The following is a 7,157-nucleotide window of genomic DNA, read 5'->3' as shown; positions in this document are numbered from 1 at the left end:
TGTGTATCTGGAGACTAGAACTCTGTGTAAATGATTTACTACAAACATCACATTTAATTGGATTTTCACCAGTATGAATTCTCAAGTGACCTTGTAGACTACTACTCTGTGGAAATGATATACCACAAATATCACATTTATAAGGTTTATCACCAGTATGAATTCTCGTGTGTATCTGTAGAGCTTGATTCTGTGAAAATGATTTACCACAAACATCACATTTATATGGCTTTTCACCAGTATGAATTCTCATGTGTACCTGTAGACTTTGATTCTGTGAAAATGATTTACTACAAATATTACATTTAATTGGGTTATCTCCACTATGAATTCTACTGTGTATGTATAGACCATTTCTCAGTGAAAATGATTTACCACAAACATCACACTTATAAGGTTTTTCACCTGTATGAATTCTCGTGTGTCTTTGCAGATCATTACCTTTGCTGAATAATTTACAACAAACATCACATTTAAAACGTTTTGTTGCAGCATGCCCGTCAGTTGATTGTAAGCCTACATCACTACCCTGAATGTCAGCTGATTCTAGGCCTACATCACTATTATCGGTGTTCAACTCTTCTTTAACATGTATTTTACAATGTTTCTCTAAATCAGTATCCGATTTAAATTCTTCTTCACATAAATTACACTGATGAACTGTTTCAATATTTTCAGTTTTCAATTCTTTAACATGACAATATTCATCTACATCAGCAGTTTTCTCCTCTTTAACATGACAATATTCATCTACATCAGCAGTTTTCTCTTCTTTAACATGTATTTTATTGTGTTGTTCCAAATCATCATATTGTTGGAAAATCTCATCACATACAACACACTGATGAAATGTTTTAACATCATTAGTTTCCTGTAATATATAAAAGTTATAACATCATTAGAAAAGTCAGTCAGGACCCCTGTGGAGACCAAGTTTGTATTAGTCAGGGCTGATTGATACAAAAAATTGGATAAAAATTGTGACCTCTAGGGGGTCCACAAGCTAAAAATGTGACTTTTTGTATCAATCAGGGTCCATAATCCATGAAGTTATGGTCCGATATGCGTGGGAAATAAACCTAAATTTCAAGTTTCATCAAAATCTGATAAAAATTGTTTTTATGGTAATTTACCGTTGTTTTTATATCATATAGCCTTGTATTGAGTGTTGATTGGCTTTCTGATATTCAAGACCATTTGAGCAGATTAACTGCAGTCAGTTGAAAGGAAAATTGAACACAAACGTCAAATCAGTTAAAAATAACCATACTTCTAAGACAATATGACCACGATAATTTATTGAACACAAAAAGTCAAATCAAACAAAAAGTCAAATCAATTCATATTCAACCAAAAATAACATGCAGGTATCGTTCATCATAAGGTACAGCACGTGGATCACGCACTGTAATCGACCGATCTTGTTCTTTTAAATTTTAGAATTTTCTGCCTCATTGTCCCATACGGTCAAATATGGAACACTTTGCAAAACTAGGTCAAGGTCATCCAAATTAATCTGAACTCTGTCAGCCCTATACCACTTATTTGATCAAGTTTTAGAATTTTTGTTCACATGTAAGGGGTCTTAGGTCTTAGGGGGTTTTAAACATACATTATGCAAGAGCTAAATCTGCCTATTGCAGGTTTTTCTTTAGGCCTCAAATGTTATATAAACTGTTAGACATTTAATAACACGACACAACCATAATTAACTTTTGATGCTATCAGATACATGTATCTCCAATATTAAGTAGATTGAAACAGTCCAGCCATTTATAATTAAAATCAAAAATGAAGGTGCAAGGCTTTGGTTCGAACAACAATTAATGCACACATGCAAACCTTCAAAGGCACAATAGAGTAATTTGAATGAAATTTTCAGTGTATTTATTTTACATTATCTATATTTTCAACTATTATATAGAGCTAAGCTCTAATCACCATGCATCGATCGGCCGACCCCCACCTTCAAACCATCCGCATGGTTTTCTTGTGGAATGGCTCTTAATAGTGATCAGAGTTCTAAAGTAATCACACGGTGCTTGAGCAAAGCTCTTTTCTGGTAACGCAGGTGCATAACTAAAACTGACACCCACAGAGAGAGAGAAATGGGGTTTAATGTCCACTCGACACAAACTAGGTCATTTCGGGACTAACACATGGTTCAATTTTATTTCAATAATTCGCTTGCGCGTAGGGGTCTTTAGCAGTGGGAGGAAACCGGAGGACCCGGAGAAAACCCACGAGGTTGGACAGGCGACCCTACTCCTTGTCACGACGCACAACCGGGGAATCGAAACCCCGCCAGTTGACTCAATGACAGACCGTATGATACAGCGTGCGCGTGTTAACCATTCGGCCATCCAACTCCCCTGACAACCACAGACTATTAATTTTAAAAAATTCAAACCGGGATGAGTCTAATCAATCATGTCACATATTTTTTACGACAATGACAATAATTCTCACACTTTTTTTTTTTTAAACAAAATTAATCCAGCAATTTAGATTTAAATTAAAATCAATCCGGAAAAACAAGATTATTTAACATTGTTTTTATAACTTGAGAAACTTGCAGGAGCTAGAAATGAAGATAAACGGGTCGCAACGCATAAAATAATGTAATATGAAAGTATATAAACTGATTTACATTCAATCGATTCCCTTTTTACTCTAATTTCAAATCAGTTATGTTCAGCGAAATATGCCAGAAGTCTCAATCTCTAGCATCTGGTTATTCCAGTCTACACCATTAGTATTTATTGCACATACTCTGCAGATAAGACTATCGTGTCACCGTTTGACATGACTTCTGGAATGTGTCTAGCCTCGTTCTTCAAGTCCCTTGTTACAAATGGCGCTGAAATGCATTATGGTACACGATTCGTGTACCAATGGTAAATTGTTTATTTTGTCTTACATTTTGGATCACAACTTCAGTGTTGATTTAAACTGACAAATAATTTGTGTTTTCAATGTCAAAACGAGAGAGAGAAATAGGGTTTAACGTCCACTCAACACAAATTAGGTCATTTTGGGAATAACACATGGTTCAATTTTAATTCAGTAATTCGTGTGCATAGGGGTCTTTAGCAGTGGGAGGAAATCGGGGGACCTGGAGAAAACTCACTTGGTTGGACAGACGACCCTACTCCTTGTCCCGTACGACCAGGGATTCGTAACCATGCCAGTTGACTCAATAACAGACCTTATGATACAGCACGCACGTGCTAACCCTTTGGCCATCCACCCTCCCCCCCCCCCCCCCTCACCAATGTCAAAGACTTTGGATGATATTGAGTTAGAGACTGAGCTACTTTAATTATGAAGATTTTATTTTTGACAACAATCACATCACCTCTACCCAGCCTGTTACATATAAATAATACATATATACTATTCAAAAAAAGTAGGGGATATTTGATTTTTAAGTGTTATTAAAGTCACCTAATGAAACTGACGAAGAAACAAATGACAAAATGAAATGAAGTTCACATTCATCAATTTATTCCAAATGATCGTTAGACTAAGTAAGGCACAGACTGACCATTATAAGGGTAAAATGATACCCAGGGTCAAACAGCAAAGTTACCACAGCATCACAACCAAGTCAGTAACGGGTAAATCCTCCTCTGTTTGCCAAACAAGCATTGATCCGACGTGGCATACTCCTAATGAGACGTCTAAGGTCATTTTGGTCCAGATTGTCCCATTCCTGTTTCAACGCAGCAGCAAGTTCTTGGGACATTGGCAGGACGTTGTTGACGTTGACGTAACCTCTGTCCAAGCATGTCCCAGACATGCTCGATGGGGGAGAGGTCGGGACTCAGTGCTGGCCAAGGTAATGTGGTGATGTTCTGTTGTTGGAGGTAACCTGTAACGATCCTGGCCCTGTGACATCTTGCGTTGTCATCCTGGAAGATGAAACAGCGGCCATGACGTCGTGCGAACGGCACAACATGGACTGCCAAGATGTTGTCCCGGTAGTACTGGCCTGTAACACGCCCTGCAACAACATGTAAAGCCGTTCTTCCAGCAACAGTGATGCCTCCCCACACCATAACAGAACCACCCCCAAATCGATCATGTCTGATGACGTTAACGTCTTGGAAGCGCTCGTTTCGACGACGCCACACCCTCCTACGTCTGTCCAAAAAATCAACAGTGAACCTTGACTCATCTGAAAACATCACATTGCTTCAGCGTCGATTATCCCAGTGTTGACGATCCCCACACCAACGACGTCTTGCCTGAATGTGATGATCTCTCAAACAAGGGATCACGCGAGGACGTCAGGCGCGAAGGTGACCCCTATGCAGTCGATTCCGAATCGTCTGGCCACTCACTCTCCCACCAGTGTCTGTTTGAAGACGAGCGCTGATCTGATTTGCTGTGATGACACGATTTCTCAAGGCCAAGGTACGGATAAATCGATCCTGGGCTTGAGTTGTCGCCCTTGGTCGACCTGAGCGTGGTCTGTCCTGTACAGATTGTGTATCACGGTATCTGGACCATAGCCTGCTTATGACAGACTGAGAAACATTCATCGTCCGCGCCACAACCGCCTGTGTTGTGCCGATCTGTAGCATGCCAAGGGCACGTAACCTTTCATTTTGGGTAAGCCGACGCATATCAAAATTTGTTTTCTGGTCACTAAAACAATTAAACTGATGTTTCCACCCTGGAATTCAATGCCACAATGACTGTAACATTCAAAGTCAGAGTCGTGCAAATCTTGGGTTGGACCCCCATGATGATCCCAAGCATCACCTGCATTCCATGCGGTAGCTATTGGTGCGTTTGGGTGTCACATGTAACTGGAAATGTTTCTTCTGTTAGGTTCTATAGTGACTTTTTTCGTAGTCATTTGCATATTTTAGTATTATGCCCCCAAAATCAAATATCCCCTACTTTTTTTGAATAGTATATATACATATATCTTTAAGTTAGGTTAGAGCTATGGAATACTATGGTTAATATCAAGTAAACTTAGAGCTATAGTATAGAATAAATCAATAATATAGAACGAAGCTCTAAAGCATCGCGCAAAGCGCGGTGCTTGAGCAAAGCTCTCTTCCGGTAACACAGGAGCGTAACTGAAATTGTCACCCACAGACTGTTGATTAAAAAAAATTCAGACCGGAACCGGATACACTGGGCAAAACAGGCAATGCGCATGTCAATAAATGACGCGTCTAATAAATGACGTCAAATATTTTTGACGTGAATGAAAATAATTCTCACACTTTTTTGTTCTTTTTTTGAAAACAAAATTAATGTATACAATTTAGATCTAAATGAAAATCAATTTGGAAAAACTAAATTATTTAACATTTTTTGTATCACTTGAGAAAATTAATTATTAAGGTTTTATATTTGACAATAATCAGCTTCGCTCTACTCAGGCAATGCCTGTTACATATTACTAGTAATTGTTTTATGTATCCTGATCTGAGGCTGGATTTGATATCAAAGAGTACCGTAACATCTAACAGGATTAAATTTGATGCAATGAAATTTTATCTCACCATGTTGATTGTTTACTTTTGTAGCCAGTGTAGTAGCCTTAGGCTTAGACTTTGGTTTTATAGTTGTCTAGATTGTGTGTTCAATAAATCTGTCGTAGTCTTGACTTCAAGTTTTAGAACCTGAACTGTCACTTCCAATATACAAGGGGTATTAACGCCCGCTTCCAGCTATGCCGATATCGTATCGTAGACAATTTGTCTCTGGTGAACTTGGAAACGTTGCTTTCATTACAGACGGAGACGAATTAACACAATGGAGGTTAATCTAAAATCACTTCCGGTATGCGCAAACGTTAAGGTTGTATTTCGATTATAGACGGGGATCAACCCAACACGAATAATTCATTGTCTGTATACATATTGGGATAAATAGTGAAGTACTTTAACTGGTCGTGATTGTGGTACAGAATGATATAAAACTTCATTCAATAATAAAACTTGAGCCGGGTTTCCTATGGTCATTACAGACTGAGATCTGGCCATTTCCTTTTAAAGAAATCTCTGCCAGGGTTAGAGCCATTTCTAAAGGCCACCTTAACCCTGGACCTAGCCGTAACCCTTACCCTAACCTTAACCCACAATCTCATCGACAATCACGTGCCCTAGCCTTATCTACATCTCTTCATTAGGGTCCCTTCTCAGGCTTCTGTCGGTATTAGGCCTACTGTCTTATAAAAATCAAAGCTAGAGATAACAGAAAGTGCTTATCAAAAAATTTAAGAGAGAGAGAGAAACAGGGTTTAACATTCACTAGACACAAACTAGGTCATTTCAAGGCTAACACATGGTTGAATTTTTATTTCAATAATTTGCTTGCGCATAGGGATCTTTAGCAGTGGGAGGAAACCGGAGGACCCAGAGAAAACCCACGAGGTTGGACAAGTCATTACCGATTTTACCGGGTCAGTAGTGGCCTCTCTTGTAATTTATTGAATGCTGGAGGTAAATGGTTTTCTTTGAAGCGCTTCATCAATTTGTTTAGCTTGTAATATGGGTAAGTACTACTACTCAGTTTTGTTAATCAATGGTTTGTTAATATCACCCTCTGTATGGTGTATGCCTGTTTTCATTAGCCCAGTTTAGAAGCAGAACCGTATGACATTAAACCTCATTTCATTTCATTTCATTTCAGTATCAGGAATTATGTCACAATTCTGCGATCTGTAATGACATTAGGGATTGTCTTAAACGAATAAATAAAAGGAATTTGCTGTTGATAATGTATTTAAATGTTATTGATCAAACAAATAAGAACTATGATCCTCAAACTATGTTTTCTTAATATTTGTTCCGTTCACAACTTATCTGATGGTGTAAAGATAGAGAATCTTCTACGAGTCTTTTTTGATATAAAAAAATATCAACACAAATCGATAAAGTAAAAGCTGAGTTTTTTTTTACTTTATCGACAAGTGTTGATATTTTTTATTATATCAAAAAAGACGAGTACGGGATTTTATTTATCACCCAATCCTTTCTTACATGCACAAATAAATAAATATAATTCTTTGCTATAGATTTCACTTTTACTGAACCTGATTACATTATGGCGTAGTGATATATCATTTTTTGACAGCAATTCAACCATATATAACCATCTGTAACATGTTTGATTGTATGCTTGATAAC

The sequence above is a fragment of the Patella vulgata genome, chromosome 1, assembly GCF_932274485.2.
Source record: "Patella vulgata chromosome 1, xgPatVulg1.2, whole genome shotgun sequence".
Taxonomy (NCBI): domain Eukaryota; kingdom Metazoa; phylum Mollusca; class Gastropoda; family Patellidae; genus Patella; species Patella vulgata.
Note: the sequence above shows the minus strand (reverse complement) of the source record.